The following is a 12,875-nucleotide window of genomic DNA, read 5'->3' as shown; positions in this document are numbered from 1 at the left end:
AATAGTTTGCCACTTTTTGCAAACGATTCCCTTATTGATTCCAGTCGCCCCGAATGACGTCACCACGTTGCGGAGCGTCATTTACCTGGCAGGAAACACGGCGCCTAAGCGGCTCAAACGCTAAAAAGTTTGGTCATACTTTACGAGAACGGATGACAACAGGGAAACTTGCAGTATTTGCAAAGTAGATACTTCATTTAAGGGAGGAAACACTACGAATATGCAAAAGCATTTGCTCACAAAACACACGATGACCTAAATGAATGTCGTGTTTTTAATTCCGCTCCAGACTCGTGAAACTCAACCCAGCAGCAGCGGTAACGTTTGCACGTCGTCTCCCGTTAATGCGGCAGGTAAATAATCAACTAACAGTGCATATTATGTTAGCGCGATCTGCCTTATTACAAAACCTGCCATTACTGTGCATTTAGGTGACCATGATGGGACAGACAGACAGACTCTGGCTAGCTCAGACGCTGGCAGTTCTCGCTGCAGTCTACCGGTAGCGTCTCCTTTCAGGCCAGGATAGACGAATGTCACCGAGCAGTGACTCAGTTTGTGGTCAAAGGCTTGCACCCATTTGCCGCAGCAGATGCCCCGATTTTCAGTAAGTGAATGTGTTTAATTGTAGGCAGGGACATTACTGGATATTCTTGTGTAATTGCTACAGAATAATTTATGTTATACTTTGTTATTGCTACAGAAGAATATTTATTTTATTATTTTACATCCGTAGGCTGTGGATCTCTTAAGATCTCACTGTTGGGTTTGTAAGGCCATGTTACTCCTAAATTTCTATCTTGTTCAAAGAGAAGATATAAAACAAAGTTCTAAGCTAATCGACCTTAGTGTTCTCCTTTTTAAAAAGAATCGATAAGAGAATCGAATCGTTAAACAGAATCGAAAATGGAATCGGAATCGTGAAAATCTTATCAATACCCATTCCTAAGCACTGGGCTGCAGTATGCAATACATCAAACCCCTGCACTGACTCACTGGTGTTTCCAGATTTCTGCCCGCCGCAGCTTTAATCTGCACGCTGTGAAATGAAACTGTGCAGCGAAGCTTCCTCGACATTTATTATCCGTTCAGCTGTTTAGCTCTCTGGTACGATGAAAGTTTGAGCCTCAGACTCGTCGAGCCTCCGGACTCATTAGGACTGTGATGATCGTAATCGTGTTAATATTTCATCCTGTGAACACAGCCGGCACTGCTCTTCGGTCCACTCCTCTGTTTGCTCGGTCGTTTTCTGTGTTGACTCGGCTCTGTTGTTCTGTTGCATTTCTGCTACGTTTGTTCATGAGTTCAGTAATCTGTCACCTGCTGGAGCCCTGGATAAATATTAACCCGAGGGCAACACCTTGCCTGCTCTCACCTCACACACTTCAAACACTCTTCTCTGCTGGCTTCATAAAGCTGTTCTCTCTTAACCCCACTACCTCATTTTACATTCCTCTTTTAATACTTTTGGAGGAAAGTTTAATGACTTCAGGTGAGGCAGACACTTGAGTCATTAACATATGAATGAACGAACCTTTATTGGCATTGCACAGAGTACAATGGAATTCTGTGACTGACCTTCATGGTGCAAGAGGGAAAACTGAGAAACAGAGTGATGAACCCTTCTGAAAAAAAATATGTAAAACACATTATTTGTTGTACAAAGTTTACATAATAAGTTACATATTCTATACTTATGGGAAAGTAATAAAGAAAAGTAATAATCTGTATTTAATATTTGAAACTGCAGCAACCAAAGACTTCTGCAACTCAGTACAAGATTGAAAGTACAGCAACACCTGTGATGCAGATGACTGACGATCAATAAAATAAATAAAATAAGCCGTATAGAGCTATGCATGGGAGAAAACTGATGACATGCACAACAGAGAATTCAATTTAGTTCTGAGAGTGTTTTCTCCTTTTTATTTTATATCACTATACAGCACCAGTGCAGCGAGTCTATAGAATCATATTTCTGTGCACTAGTGCAAAGACAAGACCAGGGTAGAAAAAACACACACTAATCAAATTCAGCAGAAAAATGTCACTCAGCCTTCCTCCATGTACATCAATGCCATTATGTAACTGCAGCGTTCACACCCATAGTTAAAACTCCATCATCCAAGTCCCAAAGCAGTGTGCACAGAAGACCACCAACAACCTCTGCAACCAAACCAACCACTCAAACAGCAAAACCCAGAACTGCTGTAAACACAAATGTCATATTTCTGACAGAGCTGTGCTGAAAGATGTTTTCGGGCTTCAATGCTCACGAGAAGAGTCAATAATCAAAGCCTGTTTGAAATTTCCAACCATTCTTCATCCATACTGCCAATCTAATTCAAGGTTGCTGGAGCTGGAGCTTATCCCAGCTTTCATAGCGTGAAAGGCAGGGTACACCCTGGACACGTTGCCAGACTATCACATAGAGACAGGCAATCATTTAGGGGGAAGGAGAGGACCCACGCAGACATGAAAAGAACAGAAGCTCCACACAGAAGGGCTTCGGCTGGTCGGGGGCTTCAAACCCAGGACCTCATGACCTTTTTTTAATTTTCACTGACAGAACCACCCATCTCATGAGTTACAGGCTGAGCTAGGGCTGAGCGATATGGCCTAAAATCCATATCGCGGTATAATTTGAAGCATGTGCGGTAACGATAGTCTTTTCTTCTGTATACCGTATTTTCCGCACTATAAGGCACACTTAAAATCCTTTAATTTTCTCAAAAATTGACAGTGCGCCTTATAATCGGATACACCTTATGTATGAATTCTGGTTGTGCTTACTGACCTCAAACTGATTTTATGTGGCACATGGCGCTCAAAAATCTGTCAAAAATGTTTTAGTACGACTTTGGTAAAGTACGAAGCCGCACCACTTGATGGATTGTCGGAGCATTACGGCTACCGTAGTCAGGAGCCCAAAACTCTGTCCGCTTCAGGTCCCAAAGTCAAATGAACTCTGCAGCATCACTAAGAGTTAAAAACTGTCTAAATTCTTTCATCTTTAATAAAATGATCAGCGTTGCTGCTTTACCAGGTGTAACAATTAAGTTTAACATCCAGGCATCCATGAAAACAGAATTTATTAAATTTAACGGCGTTAGAAGTTAGCAGGAAGTTAGCTCACTAGTTTCCACCTAAAAATGATATTGCATGTTCTGACTCAGAGATTTCTGAAAAAAATAAAACGTACAGCTCTGCTATCACTTCCAACATAAATGAAAACAGAAAACTAAACAGCAGTGACGTTTGTAGGGTTACTGAAGTTGGACTAGCTGGTGCTACGTGATCGCTAGCAACACAGCTACATTAGCATAACAAACATAGTGAAGCTGGAGGATGAAGCCAACTTTTTTCCACTCGATAAAAGTTAATGTGAGGGTTAGGAACAAATGCAATCGCATGGCAGGATGCTGTAAATGGACCAAACTTCAGTCAGGAGAACAACTGAGATAATCCATCCACAATATGAGGTTAGTCATTAATATACTGCAACAACATGGGAACAGAGCAGCTGCAAGAGAATTCAACATTAATGAATCAATGGTAAGGAAGTGGAGGAAGCGCAGTTTTTGGCTTTCCTCATATTCTAAAAAATGTTTCATCTCTTCGCTAATATTGTCGCCCGGCATAATTTGCAGATGATATTGTTTGTAGCCGCTGCGATGCTTTCGACCAAAACAGGTGCAGCATGATGACACCACCAACATGCGCTATCGTGATAGAGCGGTATAGTCAAAATCTCTACCGTTGGCCAAATTTATATCGTTTCTACCATATACCGTTTATACCGCCCACCCCTACGGCTGAGCTGTGATTTTTGGCTGCATTTATATTTCTCTAAGAGAAAGAAGCAGCAGACGGTCTCTTGCATTTTATCACACTGAAGCCATGCTGCTTCTTTAAAAAAATGCACAGACACAACATCGGGCTGGTTTCTGGAACATAACAATGAGTTTAGTTGACTCAGATGGCCTCAACAGTCACCAGATCTCAGTCAAACAGACCATTTCAAAAGATGCTGCGCACAAATCTGCACCAGCTGCATGATTCTGTGACGTCAACATGGAGCTAAATCTTTGAGAAATGTTTCAAGCATCTGTTTAAAATTCTGCCTCTGAGAATTTCATGCAACTGCAAAAGATTTGCCTTTCTCACCAAGTTTCTCCAGCTCCACCCTCTCAGCACAAACAAAAGGAACAGTTTAAAAAAAAAGATTGATATTGTTAAAAAGCAAGACAGGAACTCTGGGGCAAAGTCTAGAGTTGTTCCTAATTAAGTGGCATCATTAAGAGGTTCCTGTCCATCAACATATTTGTGTGTGACCCGGTCGAAACCGAGGCACAGTGATGAAGATCAAACATTTAAACCTTGACAACAACTTCAGCTTGAATCCACAAATCCATGTTTATAATGAGCTGCACGAAAATATCTCCAGTCTTCATCCTGCTGTGAAAGACAGGAAGCACGACACATGCTAGCTCAATCAATCGATCAATTTCTCATCAGATATGGTTCCCAAGTGTTTCTAAAAACAGACGAGCACAGAGGAAAACATTGAGAAAAGGTTTACTGAGGATACAGGTGTTCCTATTGAGAAGCCTCATCAGCTCCTGAAGGCTAGAAAGGAATATACCTCTGACGTACGTCACGTCTTTTACTAAAGTGCATATAAAAAGGCTGCTGAGACTTTTCAGAGTCCTTTTCAGAGGCTAAAAATCCCTGAACCAGCTCTATAAGCCATTTTCACACATGCACTGTAGCCCTGAAGTCTTCTAGACATCATCTGATGGAGGTGAAAATGAGAACAAAAAGGCCTGATGCAGTTGGATTGGACATTAAAGACTCTTTTACCTGCCAGGTCCCCATTGCACCAATGTAACAGCAGCAGCAGGTAATAGTCCGCTGCACTGAACGAGCATCATGTCTGCTTCCTTATGTGTGATTTACACAGGCAGCTTCCTCGTTTAAACCATACACAGCATTTCCATCCGAATCAGAATAGTTCCCCCTGTTTTCTACATATTAAAAAAGATCAAATGTCGAACATTGTTCTAGAATAACACTCTGGACACGGCCATGTGACGTCATGTGTGCAAAAGACTTCAGAAACAGGCATTAATTAAACATGTGAGGCTGAGAGAATGCTTCAAGAGACACTTGAAAACCTCGGCTCTCAAACAAACAGGACAGAGATGGTCGCCAGTGTCCCCGAACGGTAGTGGAGGGTGGTGTGGGGGTGGGCAGGGGGGGGTCTATATAATCTTTATTTTTAGTAACGTTTTTCATTTTTATTTTTCAGGCTCGGCTTCATTTATTAGTCATCCATTCTCACATGCCCATTTCAAAAAACAAACATCAGATATGCATAATGCAACATAGTGCCAAAAACAAAATTACTTCCACTTCATGTAAGACATAAAAGCCGATTTCTTTGTCTCCGTGACGGTGGCTGGAGCAAAGCCATGTTGATCTGCTGGGCTATAAACCTTCCTTCATAACGGGAAAAAGTGAAACTCGCCCTGCCAGAGGTGTAAGTTGTAAAATAAAAATCACACCAGCTGTAACTGTCATCTGTACGCTGGGTTAAGCTTGGCTGATCTGAATGGGTGAACTCCTGTTAAAACAAAAGCCCATGTGTATGTATGTATGTATATATATATATATATATATATATATATATATATATATATACACATCTGTGAATCTGCGTTCTGCGCTCTGTGAATCTGCGTTCGACTACGCCGCCTAGGCTGCACTGTCGAGCGCAGATCCACTGAGCGTTCAACACAGACAGCATTGCCAGAAGGAAGAGCGCAGGGCAAGCTAGCGAGACAGAAGTTAAGCTCTCCTTTTATTTATTTTGGTTTTCATGTGACGTATGACCCTGAAGGTAAGCGCGTCAAGGACTAAAGTAAAACAGTATGTTGGATGTGCCACGCAATGCTCAATTACATGGGTGGGAACTAGTGTGTTAGCGCAGTTAGCTCGTTAACGTGTTGGCCGTCTAGCCCCATGCAGGGGTAGCTCGTTAACGGAGATTTGCCGTGTTGTGGCGTTAACGTCATTTCAACGAGATTAACGCTGACAGGACTAGGCGTCACCCGTCACTATGGCAACATAAACAAAACATAACTGTACAAACAGAACCCCGAACAGCCCTGACCCGCTACAATATGCTGCTGAGAATATAGCCCAGAAGAAGTGTATAGTATAGCTTTTATTTTGGGAAGAGCCATTTCTCTGTAATAAACTCTCTTTTCCAAAGATGAGTGATTCCTCAATCAGATTTATTTTTTTAATTACTTTTGTTTCAGCAACATTAAATTTAAAAACTGTACTTTTGAGTTAAAATATATATTTATAAGTTTAATAAATGACAAATTAAAAAGGCATGAACATTTTTTTTGTATCGAAAAAATATCGAACCGTGACACCAAAGTATCGAACCGAACCGAACCGTGAATTTTGTGTATCGTTGCACCCCTAACACACACACACATATATATATATATATATACACACATGGGCTTTTGTTTTAACCTTTATCTTTACTATTTTGTTTTATTTTGATCTATAAAGTTTATGATCCGCATGTTTGATTTGGCCTAAATATTATGCCGGATGCGCTTCCCGACACCCTGTCCATTTACCCGGGCTTGGGAGTGACATTTTCATTAGTTTCCCATATTTTTGTGTTTTTTCATTACCTTGAGCTGATCTATAATCGCATGTTTGATAAAGTGTAGGGATAAGTGATCCAACCGTATATTTGGACTGGATGTCAGTTTGATCTGTTCATTCATTCTTAACAGTTCAACACAAAACACAAACTAATCAAATTCAGTAGGAAAATGTCACTCAGCCTTCCTCTGTGCACATGAACCATGCATTATCTGATTGCAAAGACAGATAATGAGACAATCACGCATGCATGCTCGCGCCTGCATCCACCTCAAACTTAACCTGAACATGCATGTCTTTGGACTGTGGGAGGGGCTGAATTGACGGGTGGATGCAGGCAGAGTAACCCTGATTAATATTGTTTCACTTTCAGTCGCATCGGGTCAGGTGTCTGTGAGGAATGAACACGGTGAAAGCAGGTAAGGGAGACACCTGTACATACAGTAAAGACTCTCACACTGAGCTGAAATCAAAGCAACGCAAATAAATTATGTCAACAACGGGAATACATCTTTAATTTTATTTTACAAAGCAAAGTTTAAATCCAGCCTAAAAAGCACCACATGATGATCGTGGATGAAAATGCATTGGTATCTGCATCTGTGATCGATTCATTAATACCATTAACCCTACATTTAAGTCCAGTTTTGTTATTTTCCAGCACCAAACCTCAGGCCCTCCACACTGTGACCCCACAGAAAAACGCTGGAGCACACTTTTCTTCTTGGACCAGAGCGCGAGCACTGAAAATGGAAAAGAGCTGACTGATGGCAGTTTTATCCAGTGTGGAGACATTTCCATTCTGCGCAGTTTGAAACGTTTAACTGCTTCTCTGTTTAGCTGCTCCTTCAGCAGAGTGTCCTAGAGCTGGCTGCCAGATACACCCCCCACTTTACCCCCTTTTATCACTCTTCATCAGAACAGCTCAGATTAAAAGCATCCTCACAGCTCTGCAGCATCCAGCAACACTCCACGCATTACATACATAAACACACCATCACCCACAATCTGATACTACAACCAGCTCCTCCTCCCTGACAACACACCCTGTCCTCTCCACTACAATGATAACAAAACCCAAAACGTTATTTTCCCTCAGGTCTCCTCCTAATCTCTCCATCCTTGGCAGTAAATCAGCTTCAGGTTAAAACACCTTCTGCAGTGTGGAGTGTTTTACACAACAACTCCTCCTCCTCCTCCTTAATGTACTCTTCATCACCCCACTGTACCCCTCTCCTCCTGTATGTATACACCTCTTCCTCTTACTCCTGCTGCCATTCATGACAAACGGTCAGAGCAGACAAAGAGCGGCTTCTATAGCGCAGACCCAGCTGCTTGTCACCATGTAAACACACACACACACACACACAGTGTCACCCGTCCACTCACACTGATCCCAAACCAGCTGTTACTTTACACTCGCAGTTCTGATTTTACACGGTGCCACACACACACACACACACACACACACACACACACACACACACACACACACACACACACATAAAGACGTGGTGCTGATGGAGGATGCGACCGACAGCCCGCTGCCCCTGAGCCCGGACAGTAGGCTGCATGGGTCGGCTGTGGATCTGCTGACAGCGCCGTTTGTACCTGCAAGAGGAACAAAATGAAAAAAACAGAAACCGCTCCGACAAACCGGGTTTCTCGGTCAAAACGGCCGAGCGCACACATGCACGCGCGCGCCCCGGAGCCGAGCAAATAAAAGCCAAACCGGGACCCCCCTCTGCTGTTCCGTTACCTTCATAATTCCTGCCGAGTCCCCCTCCGGTTCTCCGCTCCGGTTTAAATCCTCTCCGGGCTTTTAGCGTATTGATCGCTCCCTCGGTGCTGCTGCCGCTGCTGCTGCTGCGTGCATGCGCGAGGAGCGTGCGCGCCGAGAGAGAGAGAGTGAGTGAGAGAGAGAGGGGGGGGCGTGTGCACGATCTCCACTGCAGGTAAAAATGCAAAGCGCTGAAAGGTGGAAGACCACACACACACTGTTACACAGAAACACTGAGCGCAACGTACACGTGTCTTTCTGTATGACTGAGTGTGTGTGCGTGTGTGATGCCCGCAGGTAACTGTGCAGCAGCAGCAGCAGCACCAGCTTAATGGGGCTTTTACTACACTGTGAAAGCAATGACAAGTTAATGTCTCTCTACCGCCCTCCCTCTCTCTCCTCACACACAGCGGAAAGAGGGTCTGATGATAATGTGTAAGGGGTGGTGGTGGTGGGGGGGAGCTCCACCTTCAGAGGGAGGAGTCTGCGTGATGTGTGGGGGGTGTGGTTGGGGCAATAGGCTGACATCAGCGAGTGTGAGTATCTGTGTGTATTGTTAATGTGTGTGTGTGTGTGTGTGTGTGCTCTTGTGTTCGTGATATTGTGAGGACATCAGTTTGCGTACTCACGTTGTGGGGACTCGGCTCCCTCTGGGGGACAAAACCAAAACCTCATTATGTAATTCATCACATTTCAGTACTCACACTGGGTTTGAGGTTACAGGAACATGACTCTGTGTGTGTGTGTGTGTGTGTGTGTGTGTGTGTGAGCCATAGCTATAAACTGATAGTTCTGTGCAACACTGCAGGGGCCCGACTATGCCCACAGGGTTCAAATGCTTAACAGGCAGTTTATCCTCGCCATTGTCGTCCTTGCGAACAGAGGCTCGCGCCAAAAATGACATCACAACTGCTTGTCGTGCACCTCTATTAACCTGCCACATGCAGCGCAGCATCGGCCTCTGTGTGTATTTTCAGCTATATGAGCACGGGAGGACAGAGATTCAGAGACGTTACAGAGGAAGATACAACAGCTGGAGAAAACGAAATGCACTGCTGTGAACTTTGGAAAAACTCTTTGTTTCCTTTTTCAAATTCTCCTTTTCCTTTTTTCTGCATTTAGTGGAAGGTTTCAGCTCTAGGAGTATAAATGGTTGTGGATTATGTTGATGACAGAAACAGATACAAAGAGATGTAAAACAACAAAAACGACTCACAAGTTGACACAAAGTGACACATACTTCACAAAGTTTATTCATCACAGCAATGTTAAGTAAGGACCTCAGTTCAAAGCTTGGCTCTTCTGGTGTGCTTCCTGCAGGTTGCTCCTCCACTTTTGACTGCAGAGTTCCTGATGTCCTTCAGGTCTGTAGATACGTCTTCATGCTAAAGAGAAATAAAAAAGATCCTCACACAGAGAAACACCGGACAACACATAGTTTCAAACTCTGCCTTTAGTAAAACATACACCTTGTGTATGTTTTATCCATTCATCCATCCATCTTGTATCGCATATGAGGGTCTGGATTTATTGCTTATAATTAGAGGTGTTTTATTTTGTAATTCCTCTTCTTTTGTTCTGTTTCTTGCCAGTTTTCTTCCTCTCCTGCTCTCTATCAGTCACTTGCTCACCTGAGTGGATATGTGGTTAACTGGCTGAGTAGGTTTTACATCTGTCCATCTGTTTGTTCCTGGGTTATTTGTTATTTGTTTCCTGTTGTTTCTTTTTTATTTTCTAAGTACTGATTTTTGACTCAGGCCAAGGCAACATGTATTACTCCTATGTGAGTCTCTGATTGGATAATATTGTCACTGGTCATGGTCACTGTGATCCATCATCCGTGATTAAGTGCGCTCGAAACGTCACATTTACTACTAGATGCAATAAACGAGGAAACTAGATTTCTGTAGTGTGTAAATGGTTAATTCTCTTCGTTGTCTGTATTTGTATGACCTTTGAAATGTCCTCAGACTCCTGCGTCTTGACTCCAACCGACACCCTGGTTTATGACAATGATCAGTCCAGAGAATGGACTCAGCAGACTCAGACCTATTCAACACTCCCTCGCTCTCAGAGAGGCTCAGCTGGGCAGCTACAACACATCTCTGGACAGCTATTTCGAGGTGTGTTCAGTTCTTCAGTTTCCCAGTCTGTCCGTTCTCCACCTGTCATGGTCCTCCAGTCTTCCCCTGCTGACTCCGTCTTTCTGTCGTTCTCTCCTCTTTGATGCTCTCTCTCTCTGTCTGTGTATATGAAAGCATGTTTGTGAACAATTAAAACACCTTTGTGTTTCAGGGGCGGGGTCTCTTCTGGATTCCTGCACTTTGGTCCTGCACACCTGAAAGTGATGAACTCACCTGTTGGTAATCACCTGATTCTCTGGCTACGAAAGACCAAGTCAGACCTTGAGTTGGTGCCTGATTGTTGAACTATCACTATCACTGCTTCCTTCAACATGTGTGTTTGCGCTGTTTCACTCCATTAACATTGCTTACATTTCTTTCTCTTCTCTGCAGAAACCTGGAGGTGGATCCGAGAGAGATTGTTGTGGAGAAAGGAAACTCTGGATTAACCTGTTGGAGCTTTGAACTTCGCTACTTGGAAACCCTTTCTGTCTCAAGTCTAGTCTCTGACTTTCTTGTAAATAAACCTATTCAACTTTTGTTCAGAGTCCTGTGTCGTGAGTCCAACACAAACCATAGTTTATGACAGAGACACCCAGAAGACCAAAGTAAAAGAACATACACCAGCCAGCACATTGACAGTTTTCCTGTCATCTCCTTACCACTGCAAACTCATCACTTCACTACTCTACTCCCACTTATGAACATGATGCTTTTGAACTCCCACTTCAGTTTTCGAGTCATCCACAAGCTCGGAGAGAGCAATCTGGCTGAGACTCCTCATGACCTCAGACTTGCAGGAGAGTGTGCTGCTCATTCTGACCAAAATAAAAGAATAAATCTGCAGTCAGATTCCTCACCGCTGCGAGCGAGTGTAAAACTTACTATTATATCTGCTAAACATCACATAATGTCTTTACATGTCTTTAAAAGAAGGAGACTTCAGCATTTTTAAAATAAATGAAAATGTGTAATTTAAATTAACATTGGACGCATTCAAAGTGAAAATGATCATCTCTCTCTCTTGTGGTGGTGTTATGTGTTCTCATACTCTAAATATATAAATATGAATCGCATAAAGTTTTATTACTATTATGTTTTCAGTCTTATCGAGTGGGTGGATGGGACTCTACCCTGTCTGTGGTCTCAGTGGTGATTTACAGGTGGATACGCTAATAAATAGCTCTTTGTTTCTGCGGTATGAGCTCTCCTGGGAAACACACACACAGACACACACACACACACTGTTTGTATTTCAGTGCGATGGTATGTTTGCAAGAACTACTGCAGTCCCAGGTCCTTGACCCTGAACCTGCGCCTGACTCTAAATTGAATCTTAAAACTGGTCTAAATCCTCAAAATTAAGACTGTAAGCAAAGTCCCCAAAAGGTTTTAAACTTGTGCTGGTCCTCACAAAGACAGGCATACAGGCACGTGCACACACACTCTCTCTCTCTCTCTCTCTGGTCCATTACTGTCTCTGTACTGTCATATGAGACCTAATGAGCACTTCATCATTTGTAGTGTGTGTTCCTGTACATTTATCTGTGGAGGAACTGAAGCTTCAGATCTTGACAGTGACGTCTGAAGACATTCTGCACAACAAATATCAAGATCCGAGTGAGGGAATATCCCATTTAGAAATAAAACTCCTAAATTCAAAATCTTACACGGCTTCAAAGCCAGCTTATGTTCCTTCAGCTGCTCATAGAGTCACACCTATTCAATCTGAAACTGTCGGTGCATTAATCTGCCGAAGCATGACACGCTTATATGAGAAAAACAAGTTGGCCTCTTTTTCCTCATTAATGAGCACATTAACTTAGATTTCCGAGAAAACTTTTCCTTAAAAAACAAATCTGCTGCATTTTTCTATTAATGAGATATTTTAAAATCCTAAACGAGTCTCACTTCAGAGCTCGATTTGCCTTCCCTGCTTACTTTAATCCATGTTTTAAAAAATAGTTTGGGTCTGAAACACTGAGATACTTGCAGGTTTGAGCAATAATATTGTTGGAGGGCTCAGCTAATTAGCAGCAGACGCTGTAGGCCCTCCTCCATGCTGGACTTTGGGGTCTCATTAAGTCAGAAAAACAGCGTTTTTTTGTGTGTTCATGAAAGGGTTGCTCAGAACTTCTGTTCTGTTTTATTGCTTTAGATGGACTATATCTCATTATCTCAGGAAAACAAGTCTCTATGTTTTTGTTTTTTTACCCCCTCAATAAATGCGTTATGCTCCTCTACTAATTACAGTTGTGTTTTCAAGGTTGTTTCAGCCT

At 42.7% G+C, this 12,875-nt stretch overlaps 1 protein-coding gene and 1 long non-coding RNA gene across 9 annotated transcripts in view; one reads left to right on the top strand and one right to left on the bottom strand.

Annotated features, from left to right (window-relative positions):
- Nucleotides 1–8,858, bottom strand: part of magixa (MAGI family member, X-linked a) — a 61,690-nt gene extending 52,832 nt beyond the window's left edge. For 3 of the 5 annotated variants that reach the window (XM_014407465.3, XM_014407468.3, XM_014407467.3), the window contains exon 1: nucleotides 8,453–8,851. The gene's annotated coding sequence lies outside the window, so the exon portion shown is untranslated. Of the gene's footprint in view, nucleotides 1–8,452 lie in introns of all 5 variants that reach the window. The other 2 variants (XM_014407469.3, XM_023152258.3) reach the window with 2 other exon arrangements.
- Nucleotides 342–11,124, top strand: LOC143414354 (uncharacterized). 4 transcript variants are annotated; one of them, XR_013094926.1, is made up of 4 exons: nucleotides 342–607; nucleotides 10,444–10,596; nucleotides 10,769–10,836; nucleotides 10,990–11,124. It is a non-coding gene; the product is annotated as an uncharacterized LOC143414354 (long non-coding RNA). The 4 variants fall into 4 exon arrangements; XR_013094927.1 differs by lacking the exon at nucleotides 342–607 and adding an exon at nucleotides 7,067–7,112; XR_013094924.1 differs by lacking the exon at nucleotides 342–607 and adding an exon at nucleotides 9,759–9,837.
- Nucleotides 11,125–12,875: the final 1,751 nt, after the last annotated feature.

The sequence above is a fragment of the Maylandia zebra genome, linkage group LG20 (assembly GCF_041146795.1).
Source record: "Maylandia zebra isolate NMK-2024a linkage group LG20, Mzebra_GT3a, whole genome shotgun sequence".
Taxonomy (NCBI): Eukaryota; Metazoa; Chordata; class Actinopteri; order Cichliformes; family Cichlidae; genus Maylandia; species Maylandia zebra.
This window is presented reverse-complemented; position numbering and strand designations above follow the sequence as displayed.